Source organism: Pelodiscus sinensis, chromosome 1 (assembly GCF_049634645.1).
Source record: "Pelodiscus sinensis isolate JC-2024 chromosome 1, ASM4963464v1, whole genome shotgun sequence".
In the NCBI taxonomy this organism is placed as follows: Eukaryota; Metazoa; Chordata; order Testudines; family Trionychidae; genus Pelodiscus; species Pelodiscus sinensis.
Genome location: NC_134711.1, coordinates 88,216,048 through 88,239,013, shown reverse-complemented (window position 1 = coordinate 88,239,013; position 22,966 = coordinate 88,216,048). Strand labels below are relative to the sequence as shown.

At 44.1% G+C, this 22,966-nt stretch overlaps 1 protein-coding gene across 5 annotated transcripts in view; it reads right to left on the bottom strand.

Moving 5' to 3' along the window:
• Window positions 1–22,966, bottom strand: part of TCF20 (transcription factor 20) — a 198,305-nt gene that overhangs the window by 136,006 nt on the left and 39,333 nt on the right. For 4 of the 5 annotated variants that reach the window (XM_075935696.1, XM_006120503.4, XM_075935706.1 and 1 more), the window contains one exon: window positions 19,762–19,918. The exons of the other annotated variant lie outside the window; for it this stretch is intronic. The gene's annotated coding sequence lies outside the window, so the exon portion shown is untranslated. The remainder of the gene's footprint in view (window positions 1–19,761; window positions 19,919–22,966) is intronic. 5 annotated transcript variants of the gene reach the window in all.

The following is a 22,966-nucleotide window of genomic DNA, read 5'->3' as shown; positions in this document are numbered from 1 at the left end:
TGTAAATGATTCTCTGAAGCTTTGTAATTGTTTCAGCTTCATTACCTTTTAAACTCTGCAACTCCCTGTAATCTTAAACCTTGCAACTCTGTAATCTTTGTAAAACCTTGCAACTTTGTAACTCTCAGCAACTTTGCTTTATAAATTCAGAAACTTACTGTAATCCTGGATGCCTCTGGGGCTTCATAGTAGCATGTGTGAATGAGTGAATGAATGAAGGTGCATGTGTATGAGAGAGAGCTGGTTCCCCTTTAGTTTAAACCTTTACTGGCAGCTCTATCCTCTTTAGTTTAACCATACAGTGGAGTGTTAATTCCTCAATCAATAAATCCATGCTAGTGTAACCCTGGGTGGTCTCCAGTGGGAATTTGTGGGATAACGCAGGGTATTGATTGTATTCCCTGGATGGTGGCTTTGTGGTAGGCTCGGGCCAAGGCGATAGTGATCGGCACACCACCATCGCTGGCTTCTCCTTAGACTGCATGGAGGGCTGGAATGGAGCCTGTGGTGCCAGGATGCTCTCATCTCATTGGCAAAATGGTATCATAAGCAGTGTTCCCTCTAAGTTGCTCTGTGCAGGGAGCCCTGAGTCTCTGACTGGGCGGGGCGGATTAATCACCTGTGAAGCTGTGCTGCCGCGCAGCATAGAAAGAACACTGATCATAAACCAGAATAGGTCCTGCGCCTCCCAGATGGGCGGGAGCAGTTAACCGCTCTGGTGGGTGCTGTGGCCCAGACTTACTTGCCTCATTTTGGCAGGAGTCAATGTGGCTTCCATTTTGAATCTTGGAGCCATGGCCCATCTGTGGTGCCACTGGTGGCTGGTCCCTGGGTCTCACCATGGCTGCGTGGGGACTGGCCCTTGGTCAGACTTTTCTTTTTGTGCACCAGAGGTTGGAATGCCCCTGAAAGGCTGCATGCCAGTGCCATTCCCAGTCCACATTCTCCTTTGGCACTGCATCTTTTGAAGCTGGTGCCAGGGGGCTCCTTGCAGAGGATGTGCTGGGGACATGGCACTTGGTGCCAGGATCTGATTGAGGGCAGAGAGCTGCTTCTATAAGGAGAATACCAAGCCACTGCGCTCTCTGCTTGATGACTCTTGGTCGGAATTCCTGACAAATTTTGCCGTGGTGTTTTTGATGAAAGAGCACTGAAAACAGGATGAGTGAGGGTCACTTTTTGGCATGCGCTCTGAACACAACTGACAGATTTTGAAGCCCAGGGAATGAGGAATGACCTAATAACTGGTGTGGTAAACAGCAGAGGGACTCCCCATAACAGAAACATACAAAACTGCAAACAATTAATTAAACTTAACTACTATAGGCTAATTATACACAAAAACTGCCAGAGCCCTGCTAATCCACTTGCTGAAGTAAGAGAAGAACAAGGGGAAGTTCCTGCTACCATCACTGACAGGAAGATGGAACCGGGGAGGGGGAAAATCAGCAGGGCTCTATATTGGGTACCGCAAAGGCATGACTCTAGGGAGCACCCAGACCAACCCTACAGCAGGCTGCTAGGGGAAAAGTCATTTAGCATCTGCGCACATGCACATGCATACACTTGATTGGAATCAACATGAACAAACACTAGACGTTTTAGTTACAGGCTTACTCAAATATTTTCACAACAAAACAAAATTTGAGAGTCAAATTTTTGTGTTTTTTTTTTAAATATTTTTGAAAGGTTGTTTTTCCAATTTAAAATACTTTCATTTGAATGTTTTCAACTACCTCTACCACTAGGTAATGTTAGTGCTTCAGGACAGACAGACCCTTTACCAATGCAACCAAAGCAGCTCCATAGTATATATGGAAGTGCTCCAGAGACAAAAAGATTCACAATGTCTTTATAGTCCCTTGTCTAATAAGGGACGTCCTTTGGTGGTTCTCAAATTGTGTGGTCTGTGCCCTGGGTGTCAGCTTTCTACCCCTCAACCAACGAACAAAGTGTCCTATGGCTCTCTTTTTACTATTAAGCACACCCCGCTTGAGTACACAGTCCCATGGAAAAGAGCACCACAGACAACCAGTTCATTTTAGTAGTGGCAGACATATACCCTGAGGCTATGCCACTGTGCTCTATGAATGCCAGAGTGGTTACTGATGAGCTTGCGGATACCACAGGATATCAGAGCAGATCAAAGAAAAAAAAAACTCAGTCCCAGACAAGGGGGCAACCTTGTCAGTTGTTGATATTCAAGACCCACAGAACATCCATCTACCATCCCCAGACAGGCCGTCTGTATTCAATAGAACACTACAAAACTATGTTCAGGAGCTTTGTTCTTATGGATAATTGGGCCAGTTGCTCCCCGCTCTCCTGTTCACCGTACAAGAGGTACCTCAATCCTCCACTGGCTTATTGATGTTAAAACTGTTTCAATGGGAATCCACCAAAGGAGGTTTTAGAACTCATTTGAGAAATGTGGAAAGAACCACCACCTTGAGCCAATAACATAGTATTGTACATCCTTAACTTGTAAGAGAAACTTGAAGCTTTAGTCTCATTCACCAAAGACAGCCTCTTATATGGCCAAAGTCAAAATTTGATGAGTACCCTATGACTCTCATTTACAAACTACATGACCAGCTAGATGAAGCAGAGGATATTACTACCTGGATCTAACCAAAGGGTATTAGCAAATCCCCCTCACATCTGTATCCTGGTGATGTGAGAAGTGGGAGAACCAGCCTTTTCTACCCATTTTGGTCTCTTCCAGTTCTGGACAATGCCCTTTCGGTAACATGGAACTCGGATACATTCCAATGACTGAGCTGTGCCCTCTAAACTCATAACCATTACACCATTGCTTACCTATACAATTTAATCTACTGTCAAAACTGTCAAGATTAAAGCATGTAACTGCTGTATTACAGTCCCCAAAGGAAGCCAGCCTGACAGCAAACCCTGCTAAATGTCACATGCCAAGAATGAGACAACGCATCTCATGTACATTTTGAGGAAAGACATTTTATGAATCTTGGTAAGTAAGGTCCAGCCCTCCAAACATAACCCAGGCCCTTCTGAAGGAAACAGGCATTCTGCTTTTTAGGACTGACAGAATACCAATTTATTCCTGGGTTCTTGACCATTGCATCCCCTCTTAGAGATCGCTTGGAAAATAATAGCCCAAAGAAGATCCAGTGGACCAAGACTTGTGAAGAGGCTTTTCAAACACTGAAGGCCCAGCTCTGCTGAGGACCAATGTTATACAGTCCTGACTTCACCACAGAATTCCTACTACAGTCTGATGCCTTACATGTGGGATATGGGGCTGTGTTATTCCAGACAGTGGAAGCAAGGAGTACCCCATGCTTTTTATTAGACCAAAGTTGTTCCCAAAGGAGAGGACTTATTCTGTAATCAAAAAGGAAGCATTGGCAGGGAAATGGGGTATGGAGTCACTTCGATACTACCTCCTGGGCACTCACTTCACCCAGGGCTGGATTACCCAATAGGCAGACTAGGCACATGCTTAGGGCACCAGCAAAGCAGGGGCATAAACAAAAATGAGATTTTACAGTACAGTATTGTTTTTATTTTGAATTACAAATGGGGGGGGGGGAGGGGCACCATAATCTTTTTAGTGCTTGGGGCCTCTATAGGTCTTACTCCGGTCCTGACTTCACCTTAGCCACAGCCAAGCCCTACTACCAAGGTTTAATGCCATGAAGGATACTAACCCCTGAATTATAAGGTGATCCCTGTCCTTCCAGCCTTTCTCCTTCCACGTCCAACACCAGGCTAGAAGAGCCCACCTGACTGTAGATTTCTTGCTGTGAGATGGAGGAGAACTGATGGGGTCAGGACATCCCCCAAATGGGGTCCTAAATGGGGGAGATGTATGACGAAGAGAGAAACCTCATATCACAAAAATGATTAAAGAGATCCAATGGGCAGAGCCAGCCTCACTTCACTCTACCAGCAGCCAGTGCCAGGCCTGGGGAGGGAAGAAAAGGAGAGAAGCTGGCACAGTTCAGGGATAACTGGCAAAGAGGCAGGAGATAGTTCTGCCAGTCTACATGAGGGGAGCGTCACCTCAAGCCTGACAACTGAAGTAGCCATCAGGAAGAAGCACTGAATCCCTGACTTAGAGAGACTAACGGCAAGATTGAGGAGTACCCAGCAGCGAGTGAACTGTACTATTTGACTATCGAAGTATTGTGGAGCTAGGCCCACCGCATCCTATACCTGCCCCGCCCAGAGGTAAGGGTTTGGCTGTGCCATGAAAATGGGATGTGCCTAGAATTGGATTGCTTCTCATAAAACCTGACAGAAGCAATAGGCAGGTAAAAGGGGCTAGCTGGGGGTGTTCCCCTCCCCCAGTACAGCCCTAGCTCCGAGCCTCCCCTCTCAGGCACCCTTTGGGGGGGGGGGGCCGAGGCTTCTCCTCTCCTCCATTTGTATGGGAACATTGCTGGCTGTTCTCCATCAGGAAGTGAAAGGAAAGTGTACAGTTTGCTGCATTCCTCACTCTGGCTGGGGAATGCAGGGGGCAGACAAACATGCACCTGCCCCAATTGCAGGACATCTATCCTCACTTGGCTGTGCCCGATGGAGCTGCAGCAACCATGGAGAGGCACTTCTCACTCGGCTCCAAGCTGCTGCGATGAGAGAGGGCTGAGGTAGTTCCCTCTCCCCAGGTCAGCCTGCACATTGAACCCCTCATCCCCAATCCAGAGCAATGATTCAAATGAATCATGTATATTTTAATTTTATTTTCCAGAAAACAAAAATTAATTGAGTTAAGGACCCAAGCAATGCCAGGTAAATCTTCTAGTAATAAATAAAATTCACTAAACCTAAAAATTGGGTTTGCCTTCTTCCATTTCTTTGGCTTGTTCTACCATTCCCCACACTCTCTCATTTTTAATCCTTTTCTTTGAAAAGCAGCATCTCCTTTCCTTTTATCTTCTCATTCATATTCATCCCCGTTCTCTATTGCCCAACTCCTTGCTCTTTCCAATGTTACATGGTTTCATCTCTTCCTCCTTGTTCCTTTCTTCTACTTGTTCCCTTGCTCCCCACAGTCCCATCTCTTTATTATCCTTGCTTCCACTTGCATTGCGCTTTCTCATTAAAATCCTCCCCTGGCTCTCTCATACTAATACCTGGCACTTCCACAGCTCTCTGAGAACATGAAATAATTAACAGCTACAGTTCCTCTCTGAGGTGAAAGTATTTTTTTTTCTTATGAGGAAATTTGAGAAAGTTTAGATGACTTGGCCTAGGTCATATAGGAAGTCAGTATCAGAGTCAGAAATAAAATACAGGTGTTCTCTAGGCTCTCAGACCAATGGTTAACCACTTCCCCATCCACCTCACTTTATAGTCAGGAACCAAATTGGCTACTCAGCAAATAAAAAGCTTAGACCAAGTCTACACTAGAAACTTTTGATGGCACAGTCACATCAGAGATAATTCTATGGTAGGAAAAACCCAAGTATTGAGGCAGTTATACTGGCCTATCAATGTTTTTGTTGGTAATAGCTTATTTAATTCAAGGAACAATACTAGGAGCCTTTACAGAGATAGCTATATCAGCAAACATTTTTTAGTGTAGGCTAAGCCTTAGGCATAGGCAACTAATTGATAATCACTGGGGTTTGAATGGTCCTTCTCCCCAAATCCATGTAGTGGTCTGGCATCTCCTAAAACTCAAGATAGCTGGAGCTGCCTCCCTGCCTGTACTAAGTACTGGATGGCTCACATAAGGTTTCTTCTGAAGGAGGTAGGACAGCAAGAAACACTGACAAACTCTCAGCCCTAGTGCCTGGTTCCTATTGTCAAGGCTCTGCAAAGAAAAAGATGGTTTTTAAAATATACATGTTACATGAAAACCAAAATTGCTCCTGGTATTGCTTCAGGATCCTGAAATTAATCACAGAGCTGGTAATATGATAAAATGGTTTCTCCCCAGGTTACAGTTTGAATCTGGAGATAAGCAGTGACCCAAAATTGCCTTCTGATGGCAAGTCCATAAACTGGAAACAATCTGCACATATGGAGATAATACGTAGGGGTGTTAGATAGGTCATGGTGTAACATGCAGCTAGAATGCTACACTGTGACCTAAATGCAGCTGCATTGGAATGTCTGACCAAAGTCCTTTGCATTTACTCTCTATGCAGGAAAAAAAGTCTCTCCAGGAAATCACACGGACAAATCCTACATATGTATTTTATGGATGAGAATTTATATACTGAAGAATCACAAAATGTAAGGTTGCCTTTTCCCATGGTATCTGTACTAGAGCCATAACATACATACATTTTGTAAAATGTATGCCTTAATGTGTATGTGCAGCTTGTCTAAGTTACTGTGGATATTTTTAAATCTCCTGCTTTCTGTGAAATCTAATAATTGCCACCTAATAATGGCTGTATTAACTAAGTTGGGGGGGTGGGTGTTAAAATTGCAGCACTGAATTATAACTTACTTCTTAGCCCGCTAAGTCCATCACTTTGCTCATCCACAACAGCAGAGACTCCCTTCAGGAAGAGAAGTTATTATAAACAGTTCCCCTTTTCTTTTCTTTTTTGGGTGGATGAAACGATTCTCATCTCAGCATCTCAAAGCACCTAAGGCATAAGAGAGGACCCAGCCTAGCCAGGCTACTTAAAATGCACCACTACCAATGCACACATGTTCCTTGAATACAGCTTTATTCTCCTCTCTCCCGAGTGTATTTGTGCTTCTTTTCAGTTACAAGTGAAACCTCATCTCAAAAGAGCTTCTTCCATCCACCCCTCACACCAAAATAATTATTCCTGGTGTAGGACTGATGCACATGCTATAGAAGAGATTCACTAGGGAGGTTTGGGGCACCTCCCTCCTGAACAATGGCATCTTGTGCCATTCTGCTTTTCTCAGATTGAGCCCTAACCTCGTCTAAATCTCTACAGGAGAAAATTTATCTTCTAAAGCCTCACTTCAGGCCCGGCAGCAATCACCTCCTGGGTTGGGGGTAAGGAGACAGAGGCTCTGGGGATAAACAGCTTTTTAAACAAAAGTCAATGTTTATGAAAGGGAAATTCACTAGAAGGTTGCACTCTATAGCATGCAAAGGCTGAGATCACTGCACCTGGATCAGGGACCACTTGCATCCCCCGTTTCCACCCCTACAAGATCCCTGTGCGTTGTGTGCCACCGTTCTATCCTCCTCTGTTTCGGGTATTCCTGCAACTCCCCCCCCCCTTCCCTCAATCTAGGGGCTGTGTCTCCCTGCTTGCCCCTTCACTATACTACTCGTTCCCCATTCTCTTCCCCCACAAGAGGAGTTCTGTGTTTGGTGTCAGACTTCACATCCGAGCCAGGCAGAGCACTGCAAGGTGCTGTGTGTACTAACCCAACAGCTATTGCAATGCATCTTATGCCTGACCTGCAGAAATCCACCCCATCCCTACGCTGTCCCCTGTCCTCTTCCCACACCACAGCCCTGCAGCAACTGCTCTTGTGTCAGTCTTAGGGCTCATCACAGCTTTACAAATACAGTTTAATATTCATCCATAGCCAGGATGAAAGTAACTTAAATCCCTATCACAACCTGCACCCCTTGGGGGGTCTCCAATATGACAGCACCTGTAAGAAATGTAAGTGTGGAGTGGAGCGTGGGGGGCTCAGGGCAGAGGATTGGGGCATAGGTGAGGAGGTGCAGGAATAGGGCAGGGGGCTGGAGGCATGAAGGGTGTAGAAGTCAGGGTTAGTGTGTGAGGGGCTCAGGGCATAGTGCTGGAGTGTGGGGGGGTGCAAGAGGCAGGGCAGGGGACTGGATGTGAGGGGGCTCAGAGCAGGTGACTGGGGCATGTGCGTGTAGGATGGAATTCAGGATGGGATGCTGGAGACTTGGGCAGTCCCCTTTGGTGACCCTGCCCTGTGCCACTCCTATTCCCAGAGAAATGGGAATTGTGGGGGCAGTGCTACTAGGCATGGGAAGGGAGCTAAAGACGCAACACTCCTGGGATCCTGGCTTAGCACCTGGGGTCCTAGCTGCTGGCCCCGCATGCTCAGGGCTCTGCAGCTGGCCCCATCCTCCCCAGTCTCCCAGCTACTGGTGACCCCACGCACCCAGGGCTCTCCTCACTGCTGGCCTCAACTTTGGGTAGAGGGGAAAGGACAGGTTTAAGGCTCCCAGCCAGTCACCATCTTACCAGTGTACACCAGCCTACTTTCACCTCTGTCCACAGATGAATAAATACTACTTAGCACTTCTACCATGCATCATGTTTTTATACTCTTCGTACAACAGCAAAATTTGCAATTCAAATCACGTCCCCTCACCCTATCTCTGTCCCCAGCTCTGTCAATGTACCCCTTAGTTCAGTCCTTCATCGGTACAATACCATTTTTTTTAAAAAGGCACTTTTCTTACAAATTGTGTCCCATAGTGATTTCCAAAGTTTTGGAATTTATTTTCATTTCTGATGTGATGAAGATCTTTAGACATTTTAAACAGAGACACATGCCAATTCTTGGTGGTTAGGGCACTTAGCTGGGATGTGGCAGACCCAGGGTCAAATCCATCCTTCCAATCAAGCAGAGAGGAGGGATTTGAACCTAGGTCTCCAACATCACAGACAAGTGCGCTAATCGCCAGGCTACTGACCACTGTAGACAGGCACACACCCTTCCTAATTTAATTGTTATTGAAAGATAAAACATTTTGGTTTTGATGCATTGTTGTTTACTGACAAAAGAATGTTTAGTCAGAAGATTTCCAACAGGCTCTAACACACACATGCTCTCTCTCCCTCTCTGCCTCTTTCCCCTCCAGCTTTCTTGCTTAAAATTAAAGATGCATAGTAAGAGGAAGAGAAAATGTTTTCAGATGAGATTTGAGATACTAGGGAGAACTAACAAGACACAGAGAGAAAAATCTGTTCCAGAAAGCAGTGGCTACAGAGATGGCTTTCACACCAACAGTGGAGAGATCACATTGCAAGGCAGAGAGGAGACTTGTGCTACACAAGCATAAAAAAAAGGGGTAGACAGAAGAAGAGGTGAGCAATATCTATGCTGTGGCCAAACTAGTTCACTAAATGCGGGGCCTTAAAACACAATCCCAAACTGAATGGATGGATTAACAAGGTTTCCACATCCTAAAATCTAATTTTGATGATTCTGTCAGGAGACCTGGGACTTCTTGGTTGCTTGAGATATTAGAGAAAAGAAAAGTTCTATTATTGCAGGCACAGATCACACCATCTCATAGACTCATAGACTTTAAGGTCAGAAGGGACCATTATGATCATCTAGTCTGACCCCCTGCACAGTGCAGGCCACAGAATCTCACCCACCCCTCTGAGATGACAGCTCCAAGAACCAGAGTCTTGGCCACCCTAAGAACTGGTTGCACAGAATGAAACAATGAATGACTACTATAAATGAGAAGAACAGGCCAGGAGCTGAGTGGGATCAGATATTTATATGGCTAATGTAAAATCCACAGTGACATTAGATAAGAAAAACATTATACAGGGAGATTAACCGTAATGTTTCAGGAAATAATACCCCTCTGTTAGTGGCAGGGTTAACAAGAAATTTTCCTTCTGGGATGGTTATTCCAAACTGTCCATTGTGGGGGTTGCCTGCACCTACTTCTGAAGCATTTGGTACCAGTCACTGCCAGAGACAGGATGGTGGGCTAGCTGAATCAATATAGTCTAAGCAGTATAAAAATGTCTGTGTTTTTCAAATTACTTCTGCTATGCTGTGTACAAAGCAAAGAAAGATTTTTTTCACCTCCCCCGTAGTATCCAGAGTCCCAGTCATTGGAATGATTTTGGATGGTGAACAATTAAGTTAATCCAAGCTCTTTGCAACAGAAGCAAACATCTCACCATGAAGCATTTTCTTAAGTTTTCCTTTTCAAGTCAAAATCATTAAGAAGGTTGCAGTGAGAGAACTCTGGCAGCATCTGGAGTTCTCAGATTTCCTGGGCTCCAGTCAACTTGTTTTTAAGCCTAGTACAGTTTACAGACTTGCCAGTTAACGATTCCCCTTTGACATAAATGAAAATCCAGTGTCCATGTTGACTATGAGATATTGGTCAACTATCTTCAGTACTCTTGATGATTAGCAGTTGACTGGCTATGGACTACAACACAGTCAAATAGAGATGCTCAAACTAGTTCCATTCCTTAAGAGAATTAGCTAAGATTCAATACCCTGTTCAACACCATGGTATCTGCTTCCAGTGGTAGCACTGGGCAACTGCTAATCTGTATCATGGGATCTCCCATGCAGAATGCCCGAGAGTTCCACTGGCATCCTATGTTCAACTTGGCTTCAAACATTACATGGATTAGAGAGGAGATAAAGGGATGTGGTGTCTTTCAGATATGGAGAACACTCAGCTCTGTTCTTCTTTATCCAATAGGGGCAAACTCATCATGTCATGCTGGGAACATCCAACATTTGGTGCTGTTCCTGCCTCTTCCAAAGGTAAGCTATTTAGGATGCAGGTCATGGCCATAGAAATGATGAGTTTCCTGCCACTCTCAGAATGGTTCCCCTCCTCCTCTTCCTCAACATACTTACAGGTCACTTCAAACAGAAATATGGGTTAGATCAAGATCCAGAAAAAAACACAAGCAGAAATAGATGGAAAACCAAATGCTGTAATCCTCAGGAAAATACATCACATGGCAGAACAATGCCACTATGTAAAAATTAGTATGATTCACATTCACCTGAATCCTTCACCCACAGACTCAGGTCAACAAAAGCTCATGTTCCACTGGCAAGATTTCTCCTCCAAAACTAGAGAAGCAAGGGGCTGCAAAAGGCACAAGAAGTTAAAACCAGATGGAACAGAGTGCAAAGGCGGATGGGGGATAAAGCTGCCTCTGTAACCTCTGCTCCTGCCTTTGGGGGAGGTGAAAACGAACACTCAAAACAGCCAAACAAAAGGGTGATAGCATGTAAAAACAGGATCAACTCAAACAAACCTTTTAAACACAGAACATGAATGAGAGAAGGGGCTGGCTTTAGGGTTAGCACTCCATACTGCCTGACAAGAAAACAGTTGAAGACAGGCAAACATTTAAAATTTATACCAAGAAGAATAGCATTTTGGTTCTTCATCAGGATATTTCAACACACGACTAGATTTGTCTCACCGCATTCACTATGGCCAGGTCTACACTATCAGAAAATGTTGACCTAAGATATGCAACTCCCGCTACGTGAATAGCATAGTTGGAGCTGACGTACCTTAGATCGAACTTCTATGATGTCCCCACTGCAGGAGGTCAACAGGAGAAACTCTCCCATTGACTTCACTTCTTGCAACCTGGTGGCACCAGGGCTGACAAGGGTGCTATCAACAGTCAATGAAGCGGGTCCTTACTAAACCCGCTAAATTGAATTCTGAGCGATCAATCTCCAGAGTGTTGATCTTCAGGTAAGTGAAGTCAAGCCCTATGTTAGATCAGACTAATGATTTGTTGATTCTGAGAGACTATAGTGACCCTAAAAACAACAAGTAGTCCTGTGGCACCTTAGGGACTTAAAAAAAAATATATATAGTATCATGAGCTTTAACTTGACTCTGTTGATGCAGGGGAAGAGGAGAGGCAAGAATGAAGATGTAATGTACTATCTAGCATGTGCACACATTTTAGAGGGCTAGCTACACTCCGGTATGGGAGACCCACATTTGATTCATGGTAGGACCAGCAATAGGTCAGTATTCTGTGCTAGCTCACAAGAAGCTTAGGTCCAGGGGACTGAAACCAGAATCAGAAATTGGAGCAGCAGAGGCCAAGAGCACTATTGTGAAAAGGGAGCCCCATCTGTTGTTGGCAGGACTGCAGATATATAATTGCATAATGGAGGAGGTGAACCCCAAGCATTCCAACAGGGGTCTTATAAGCACGTTCTGTGCATTTCTGAGGCAGATTCAGCCTCACACTGGCAGGCTGATAACTGCTTGCTTTGCTTACATTTCTCCTTTCTGTATTTCACAGAGAGATGATATCCTTTCCTTTCTGCGCTCCCAGGCATTGGCAAATGGGGAACAAAGGATGAAAGACAAATGCAGGGGGAGGGGAAGCATTTGAGAGCTTGGGAAATGATCTTTAGCAGAAAGGGAAGGGGAGGGAGAGAGGAAGAGGAGAGGGAAGGAGGAAAGAAGAGAAGAAAGAAGATGCAGAGGCTTGAAAACAACAATATGCAAATGAGGCACAGCAAATTCATTTGTTCTTGAGAACTGAAAAGTCTGAGCTGGAGAAAAAAAAACAAAACCCAGAAACCCTGCTTCCCTCACTGAAATAAAAGGATGGTGTGGGGATAAGGGGTTTCCAAACCTTTTCTACCCATACACCTTCAACTCCACCAACACTCATTTCAGTATTGGGCCACACAATCCACCTTCTGGAAAAGCAATGGAGAGGTGGGGACCAAGCAAACAGCAAAGCAATGTCTGAGCTTTCTCACCTCTCTGACCACCCACATGTAGAAAGCTGTGGGGCAAACAAAGCTAGCTGGGCAGGGTGAATAAAAATCAGCTGTTGGGTTTTTTAATTTAAAACAATCAGATTTTTTTATTTTTTTAAAAATCATCTATAAAATACTAAACTTCTAATTTAAAAATAAGTTACAAATAAATCTCATCACAAACATGCTACATTGACACTTAAAGTCTCATAAAAATGAATTAATGGCTCTCACCTTTGCAGCCTAACTACTAGCCCTTGCTTCTAGAAAGTTCTACGTCTTCAATTTCTGTTTCTCAGTACACCAAAGTAACATATGCTAAGAGACACAGGTTTGACAGGATTGTTTTTGTTCTGTGCTTATGTGGTGATGGCCCTGGGCCAAGCCTGGCAGAAGAGTTAGTTAAGACATTGTTTTAAAGACAGCAAGATAATATATAGGAAAGGACAGAGGCAGCATAGAAAGGAACAGTGGAGTGGAGTGGAGTGGAAAGAAAAAGGGAAGATGTTATTCAGTACACACACAGCTTCCTATATTCCCTTGCACTATTGCCATAGAAAAATTGTCATGGTTTCTGGGTGTAAAAAATACCCTATCTGGGAATATTTTGAAGAAATTCGTTCCCTAAACAACAAAGGAAAATGTGTCAAGTGTAAGCTGTGCAAGAATTTGCAGGACCTTGCTGCAAGAATGAAATATTAAGAAAACTGCTCATTGGGAGAAAATTATGTGGCTGGAGATGTAGATATGTCTGAAGAACAATGTGGATCAACTTTGCAATACGTCATTTTTCAAGACTCTCTCTATTCCTTTTTGTATAAGTGTGGTTTAATAAGTAAATTCTCAAACTGCTATATTGGTAGGAAAAAAAGTTTATCTTAGCTAATCCTTATGGCTTGTTTAATTAGTTAACTAGGTTTAGCGTCTATCACCCAATATACATTATAGAAAGCTGCAGTAAGAGAAATCTAGAGTTCCCAGTTGCTACTCAGTGTAATTTTCTTACTTTATATTACGTAATACATGCTTCTTATTTTGGAATATCATGGTCACAGATCATAATGGTGATGCCATAAGTCTATTTCCTATTTTACTTCAGCATAACTTAGCTTTTCCAAGGGAACTCCATCCTATACTTGTTTTCAGTGGGGCTTACTCCAAAATTAAGTGTGCTCTAAGCACAGTCAGTGTTCACTTTTTTGATAACTTGGAATCAGATCTGCATCAAAATGACAGTAGGAGTGGGGAAGAGGAGAGCTAGCTGTAGACACTTTAAGGACACCATACATTTAGGGTACGTCTAGACTACAGGCTTCTGTCGACAGAAGTTTTGTCGACAGATACTGTCGACAAAACTTCTGTCGACAAAGAGCATCTAGACTACATTGAGTTCTGTCGACAAAGCAAGCTGCTTTGTCGACATGGTAGTGTAGACGCGAAGGACAGTTTACATGCAATAACACCTTCTGTCGACAGAAATTCTGTCGACAGAAGGCGTTATGCCTCGTAAAATGAGGTTTACCAGCGTCGACAAAACTGCTGAGTTCTGTCGACGTTATGTCGACAGAACTCAGCGGTAGTGTGGACGCAGGTATAGTTTTGTTGACAAAAGTCCACTTTTGTCGACAAAACCCTGTAGTCTAGACACACCCTTAGGCTACGTCTACACTGGCCCCTCTTCCGTAAGGGGCATGTAAATTTCAAGAGTCGTCGTAGGGAAATCCGCGGGGGATTTAAATATCCCCCGCGGCATTTAAATAAAAATGGCCACCGCTTTTTTCCGGCTTTTAAAAAAGCCGGAAAAGAGCGTCTAGACTGGCCCCGATCCTCCGGAAAAAGCGCCCTTTTCCGGAGGGTCTTATTCTTACTTCTTATTCAAAGTAAGAATAAGACCCTCCGGAAAAGGGCGCTTTTTCCGGAGGATCGGGGCCAGTCTAGATGCTCTTTTCCGGCTTTTTTAAAAGCCGGAAAAAAGCGGCGGCCATTTTTATTTAAATGCCGCGGGGGATATTTAAATCCCCCGCGGATTTCCCTACGACGACTCTTGAAATTTACATGCCCCTTACGGAAGAGGGGCCAGTGTAGACGTAGCCTTAGTGTTCTGAGAACTTGTGTGTTACAGTTAATAAAATTTGAAAATTAAAATAAACGAGTTTAAGGACAGCCATCAGCCAGCAACTCAGGAGACTGCTGCAACTGCAAATGTAAAACATTTATGTAACATTTAAGATTTAGTTTTTTAAACTATAAGTGATACTGTGTTTGTGTGTATGATTTTGTTTTGACCATTCCTAATGTACTGCAGCTGTATCTGCAGCTTGACACAGGTAATGAATATTGTGTACTATTTTCTAAATTAATAAAAATCAGTTATCTAAAAAAACATTACCCAAAGTATATCCTCTTAGATGTTGTAAAATGATGCACGGAGCTGTAAATTAATATGCTTTAGTGATTGTTTGAAAAAATATGTGAAGTAGTATCAGTGGGAAGCTTGATTAAGTCTTTTTTTGTGTGTGTGTGTGTGAGATTTAAATCACCTTGATTTAAATCAATCCACTCTGCAGCTGGTTGCTTCCAAAAGTGTTTGTAAAACAATCATGGCATGGGAGTAGTTCAAAGCCACTGCTTTTAAGCTACTATTGCACTTCTGCACACTCCAGAGTGGGTTGCATTTCCCCAAGCTTCTGATACCTCCACTGAGACACAACTTCCCTGAAAAATGAAGGCCTCTCAGGGTGTGTCTAGAATACATGCCTCCGTCGACGGAGCCATGTAGATTAGACAGATCGGCAGAGGGAAATGAAACTGCGATTTAAATAATCATTTAAATTTAAATGGCTGCCCTGCTCTGCCGATCAGCTGTTTGTCGGCAGATTGGGGCAGTCTGGATGCGCCGCTGTCGACAAGGAAGCCTTTGTCGATCGGCGCAGGTATGCCTCGTGAAACCAGGTTTACCTGCGCCGATCGACAAAGGCTTCCTTGTCGACAGCGGCGCGTCCAGACTGCCCCGATCTGCCGACAAACAGCTGATTGGCAGAGCGGGGCAGCCATTTAAATTTAAATGAAGCCGCGATTATTTTAGTCGCGGCTTCATTACCTCTGCCGATCTGTCTAATCTACATGTCTCCGTCGACGGAGCCATGTAGTCTAGACACACCCTCACTGGCCACAAGCAGACAGACACAAACCAAAACGGGCTTTTTGCTTGTCAGCCATCAAGCTAAGTAGAGTCAGGTCCAGTCATTACTTGAACTGGAGACTTCTAAGCGAAACCGAGATTCTGTGGGAAGCTTGGTTTGGTACCTCAGCAACTGATATGCCCTTCTTAATACTGAACCTGTGGCTTTGGGGACACTGCATTGCTGACGGTACAATCTTTCTTCTGAAATATGAAGTTGAGACTCTGTTCACTTGTGTTCGTTAGATGAACTCTTTTTGTCATGGCCAAATCCTAGTTACGCGCTATTCAAAAGGAAAGAGTAGCGGCTGCTATGGGGAACTAGAAGGCAGAATTTCTGTCTTCCACCATCTGTTCAGCTGCTGACTCACCAGGTGATAAGTGAACAGCACTTTTCAGTACCAATTAGTGCTTTCTTTGTAAATAATACTTCCAAACAGAAGATTCTCTTTTCCTGCTTTCTATTGTCTTCCTGCCTTCACACATACATTCCTTCCCAAAATGTTGCCATTTCTCATTATTCACTTGCCTAAGTAGGCTTGTATGCTCCTTGGGTCAGAGATCTTGTAACTGTGATTGAATATTAAAAACAAACAACCCCCCACCCTCACCTTCACCCCTCTCTACTTTATTTTACTCTCCAGTAAAATGAGTTATATATATATACATACAAAGGAGAATTAAGAGATTTAACATTTGTAAAAGTACATAGAATACAGGCCAAAATGGTATTGTGCACACTTCTTAAAAATGATCAGAAACCTTTAGAATTCCACCCCAGGGGTGTCTGCATTTCAGTGAAGGGTGAAGTTAATTTCTGTATCAATGTAAAAGCGCCAAGGAGTCCTGTAGCACCTTATAGACTAACAGATGTATTGGAGCATAAGCTTTTCGTGGGCAAAGACCCACTTCGTCAGACATGCATCTGTTAGTCTACAAGGTGCTACAGGACTCCTTGTTACTTTTGTAGATCCAGACTAACAGGGCTACCCCTCTGATACTGTATCATTGTAGTTTGCAAAGGGCTTGCGATTCAAGGAACAATACAAATGTAAGCTTGTTGTTGTTGTTGGGGGCAGGAAGATGATGGGGTAAATTCAATGTGTACGGGATGAGGTGGAGAGAGCTGGGATTACAGCTCCCACAAAGCAAAGAAACTACCGGAGATGACCATGTAACTACTTGCTAGCTTTTTTTGGACTCACAGGGATCAGTCAGTCAGCCAGCCTCTTGCACAGCACAGCTACATAAGTCTTCTGGTCCTTCAGATCCCTCAATCCAGAGTAATTCCCTGCCTCAAAGATCTTGGGGGGGGGGGGGGGGAATATATCAGATCTCAGTTCATTCCCGAGCCAGGTCTGTCATTAAGAACTATCAGTACAATTGACTCTGACTCCCGTATCACAATACAGAAGTGACAGAGATCACACGGGTCAATAAACCTCCCTCTCTGCAGGTCCCCTCAAGTCAGGGTTTTGGTATACTGGCAGAAGTGGGGTGTGAGTAGTTTGCATTGCATTGCCAATGCATACATCATACTTGTTCCAAGAATAGAAAACAGTAGTATAGAGCCATCAAGACTGTATCTCTCATTGAGAAGGGAAAAAAAAAGAGAGAGAGAGTGCAGTTTAAACCAGATTTTACTGGTAGAAGCCTCATCACATTTCAATTTTCTGCAGACTTTAACAGAAAATCTGAAGTGGTATCAGCTGCAGTTCCAATCTCCAAGCTCCTGAGCTGCCTACAACCCACAGTTAACATGTGTGTGTGCCTATACACACGTGCAGGCTAGGGATGTTAAATTTAGTTTAATCAACTAATTGACTAGTCGATGGAATTTCCATCAACTAGTCGATTAGTTGATAAGTGGGCGAGCCGCAGCCGGCTCGGGAACTAACCCCACTGTGGCTCTGCCTTTTAAATGTATTAAGAGCCTGTCAATAGCTGATTCCTGACTTGCACAGGGTCTCCCCCGCTGCACACCCGCCTTTCAAATGTATTCAGCTGATTCCCAGCTTGTGCCCGATCCCTACTAGCCTTCTATCACCCACAGAGACAGTGCTGGGGGAATTGGCTTTTAAGCCAGCTCTGCCCAGCACCGGCTCCTGCTCTTCCCCTCACCTTGCTGTCTCTGATAGAGGCAGCAAGGGGGTGGGGAAGTGACTAGTCGAGGGACTAGTCGACTATCCAATAAGCTTTTGCTTATCAGAAAGTCAACTAGCTGACTAGTTGCTTACATTCCTAGTGCAAGCTTGTGGTGTCATGCACAAACCTGTATAATAAAGGGGGTAGGGTGAGGGAGAAACAGATTGTTTGACGCTTGAAAGGGTTATTTATAAAATCTGCGTGTGGGCGAGGAAATAAAATGTATGAAAAATTATCTGGATTTTAAAAAAAAAAAAAACCTGTCCAGGAAGAATTATGCTGTTTGTGATAAATGTTCCTTTCTGGTTTTGTTAAAAACCTATATAATGGAGGTCTCTTCGCTGCAATTACTAGTACTTGTTTAGCATGGCAGGGCACTGCACTGCCACTGGGCCAGCTCCTCTCTGCTCCCAATTAGCATGCTAAATACTCGAACTGCACACATAGGCATGCAGGTCACTGATTGGTACGGAGGAACAGCAACCAGCTACCCTTTTCTCCAATCAGAAGGCAGCAAGGGCTCTGCTGCAAAGCTCCAGCTTCCATCATTTTATATCCTCCCATTCTTATTACTCTCTCTTCCCCCCACCCCTCGCTCCTCAGGGGGTCTCTGAGGGGAGTGATAAAAACCGCAAATTCCCCTTTCTCTCAGCTGGTCTCATTCACAGCTCATGGCAGACCCAGTTTCCTCAGGGGACCCACTAATGAAGACGGCCAACGTTAATCTCCCTCCCCCCCCCAGCAGGTCGATTTACAGTTCCACAGAGAGTCCTGGCTCCCAGCCAGAGAGCTTGACATATTCTTCTTATTCTGGGGGGGGGGGCGGAGACAGAAACAGACTGACATATACACACACCCTTCTGATTTGGGAGATATAGGGGGGACCTGCTCTGAAACAGAAGCTGAAAGGAACAACAGGAACAGGGTTTTGTTGGATTATAATAGAACAATCTCTTGATGTTGCTATAGCAGTTGTTTCACCCAAAGACTGAATATAAAGAAATCACTCCCCTCGTCTCTGTGTTGAAAGGATGCGTCAATCCTGTGCCAGCAACATTACACACAAATGATTAGAAGGGGAAGTGAAAAACAACTTCTCTAATAAAAACTGCAGGGGGCATTTTAGACTGGGAGAAAATAATTAATTAGAACCTGGCCAGAACTTAGGGGTCACTTGTGAAAAGGGAAGTGGGATCCCCAACAATCAAGTGACCAAGCCCTTGATTTTACATCTCATCCATAAAATGGTACCATAAATAGTACAATGCCCTCACCCCCCGCCCATCCAAAGTACCACGTTGATGGATTGGTTCACGAGAGATTCAGATGTGTCCCTTATTAAGACACCAACCCTGCTACAGGACCTTGCCTAATATTAGAATTTTTTTCAGACCTATAATTCCCAGGGCTGCTGCTATGCTGGAAATTGTAGCATGGATATTTTTATCCTTGGGCCACATGAGAGTTCCCTCCCATCTCCTCCTTAATTTTCCTGTTCTCCATTTGGCAATTATGGCTATATTCACACCATGTCCCCTAGCTTAACGTTATTTGTTTAGTCCACTTCTGTATCTGCACACCTGAATCATCAGCGATGACAGAATAGCTCGGCTAACAGGGTCAGTCAATGAGCTATTGCTGCAGAATCACAGGGGAACCCCAAACATGAGCTTTATTCCTGCAAGATCTCTTCACCTCTGCTCCTCAGACGCTAAGCAGTGGATATTTAAAAGAGTCATGTAACTATCTATTAGTTTAGGCCCATTATTCTGCAACAGGAGAAAAGATCTTACCAAAGACAAATATATGCACTTTCATTATATTTTTCAGTCATTTAAAAAAGATTCTGATTTCAGTGTTGTAAAAAAACAATGCAAAAACCATGATGCTAGTATTACGTGCTACTCATATGAAAATGATGAGACTACTTTCACTTGCCAAACTGGCTACAGAGCAAAAATAGAAACATATATATAACTGTAGTATCTTACATTTCTATTGCACTTTTCATCTTGGCGGATCCCAGCATACTTTATAAACAATATATATGGAGGAAACTAAGACTTGGAAATTCCACTTGCCCTACGAAGAGGAGGGAGATTTCTTATGCCACTGACATCAGCTTCTACCAAACCTCAGCTTCCATTTCTGGAAAAAAAATACAAAGTGAATTAAGCATAAACTGATACAGCACCGTCTTCCTGAGTCTCCAGATAGACAGCCCCAGTGCTTCTGCTCCTCAGTCTCCCCAAGCTGCAATTGAGTGAGAATTGGCCATTTATCAGTTTTTCATTGCTGCTCTTCAGAATCCTACATGCAACAGTGAGACTGAAAACAGACAGCTTCACTTTGCTGCTTCTTGGGAAGCTCTGAGCAACAGCAGAGGCAGCACCAGAGCTATCTTGTGTCCCCCTTTACCAAAGTAACTTTAATAACCCCCACAACACCCCTCAATAGTATTATCCCCTAGGAGGATGTGGGGCCAGGACAAATCAGCTGTATTTCTCATCTGCCAGACTGTGTTCCCCTCCTGTTCCACTCAGGCCCTCTCCCAGGCCACCTCTTTCCCCCATGCCTCCTACTTCTTCCTGCCCCACCTCTTCCTGCCCAGTTCTACTCTCTCCTCCAAGCACGCTGCTCCCTTGCTCCCCTCACCCTAGCATCTCCTGATGTTGCAAAACAGCGGATCCATGGCAGGCACTGGGAGGGAGGGGAAGGCACTGATTTGCAGGGCATGCCAGCAGGCAGGAGGCATTGCGGCAGTGGTCTAAAACTCCCAGTCTGCAGGCCATCTACAGGCTGAAGCAAATTTGCCCAAGGAGGGGGAATGTTCAAACCCATCCCCCAAATCCTGCCCCCCACCCTCACCCCATAGCACCCTGTACCCCAGGGACGTGGCCTTGGGAAATGTGGAGGGCTTGACTGCTACTGCTGTCCTGGCAGGTAGCAGGGGAAGTGGAGCAAGTGTGTTCATCAAGTGTGCTCTGCTTCCCCAAGGCAAGTGCGAAGGGGTGACCTCCAAAGTGCAGGGCCCAGAACGGTAGCTCAATTTGCTATTCCCAATGGGTGGCACTGAGTGCAGCAGACCAAATAACTTGCCCAAGGTCACATAGGAAGCCTCTGACAGAGCAGAAAATTGAACCAGTCTCATGTCCCAAGCTAGTGCCCTAACCACAAGAGCATCTTTCTTCTCCCTATTTACTGGGGATAAGATAAGCATCCAAAACCAGAAGCTGTGCTGGGGTAGAGTAACAAAGAACTACTACTCATCTGTGCATCGATACTCTGGAGTGCAAGGAGGCAAAAAAATGGAAAGAGAGAGTGTTCTTTGTCTGCACAGAGAAGGCCCTTCCATTTTTTTCTGACACTTCTAGTTGGAAGCAATTTGACAAATAAGACTCTCTAGGTGGGCTCCAAGGAGAGCACTCTAGTAAAATACCCTGAACTCTCTTTCCAGACAGCTGATGGGAAGGGAGGAGTTAGTGTCTTACTTGGGCATTGTGGGTCACACCCCCACTTTTCCGATCAACCTTTGATTAGTCAGTTTAGTCCTGTAGACATTAAATATTAGTAACACTTCTAAATGCTATGCCTAAGTGGCTTGGTGGGGACAGAGAAGGAACAATGGGATAAGTTAACAAAGAGGAGAGACAGAGGAAACAGACACTGATAGCAATTCATAAAAAGAGGCACCATGGTAAGGAAAAATGGACTGAAGCCAGAATATGACAGTAGGTCTAACCAGAGCAGGAGAGATGTAGTGAGTGGGTTTTTTACTATTATTAAGCAGGAAGTTGACTTGCAATATATTACAATTAAGCACAGTACACAACTATTTGTTCTTGTGAACTGCAGGGACATGGTGCCATAGCTTTTTCTCTCTCTCTGACCATCTGCCTTAGTTCTTGGACTAGTTGATGTTAGGTACATTTTTAAAGCCTTAATCACTTCAGTCAGCAATGCTGTGCCGTCACATCTTGGACTTGATACAGACGAATATGCATATGGCACTCTCAGAAGGGGGAGAGGTTTTTGCCACAAACTCTGCAAAAAAACCCTACACTTATGAAAACTCCCATTGGATTTTTCGTGTCCACAGAGGACTTCAGTTTTTAATAAGGTCACACAGGAAAAATCCCCGCATAATAAGCTGCATGGAAGTCAATTTATTGACCTCGGGATGCAGGACCAAGTCAAGCCTGCTGGGATTCAACATTGTGGTTGCAGGAAGTCTCTAGGTGACTCATACTTGATGCTGGAGGCCATCCCTCCAGCTATGGTGAAACCTAAATAGAATTTTTAAAGTTGCCTTTGGTTTTACTAATCTAATGTACTATTCAATAACTCAAAGGAGGACTGATTTAAATTATACACACACACACACACACACACACACACACACACACACACACACACACACACACACACACACACACACACACACATTTTTACCTTGACAATATCACTTTAAAAATGACTAGCACACTATTCAATTCTGTTAGCTTCAAGACAGCAGGTGCTCAGCTGGCTGATTTAGCAACCGCAGCCACTGCCAGGTCGAGCCATTGGATGCGATTTAAGGGACTACAATTCCCCACTCCCCTCAACAGCAGTTTAGAGACAGAAAGAGAGAGAAGGATTAATAGGAAGGGGGTAGGGTATGCAAGGAGAAGCCTGGATGAAGGGTTATTAAATTAAACTAATCTTATCACCACTTCAGTGGGATGCCCTTCCTAGACCTCCAAAGGGGGACACATACCAGTTGTCTTTTCCCACTCATATGTTTCCCTTTCTGTAAAGGGGAGCTACACCACTGAGAGCAAGAGACCCTCAGAACTGTCATCTGTTTGCAGAGTTAGCAAGATTCCTTTTTAGCTTTTAAGAACACCCCAATATTTCCTTTTAAATTCAATTGACATCAGCAGTTCTGCCCTATTAAATAACCCCAAAAGCAAGAAACCAAATATCCACAGCCCCAAACTTATGAAGTTATGAACAAGCAGAGACTAAACATTTTGATACGGAAATAGATTTTAGTTCCCAAAGGCTTATTATGGTGAAATTCCCACTGTATGGGGCTTTTAAAGGTCACCTGCAAAATAAATTGGGCTTATCCCCTTGTTTCCTTCTTTATTATATGCTGTACAAAGAAGGCCTTAAAGGCTTGTTTTGCTCTTTACAACGTTTTTTCTGCTT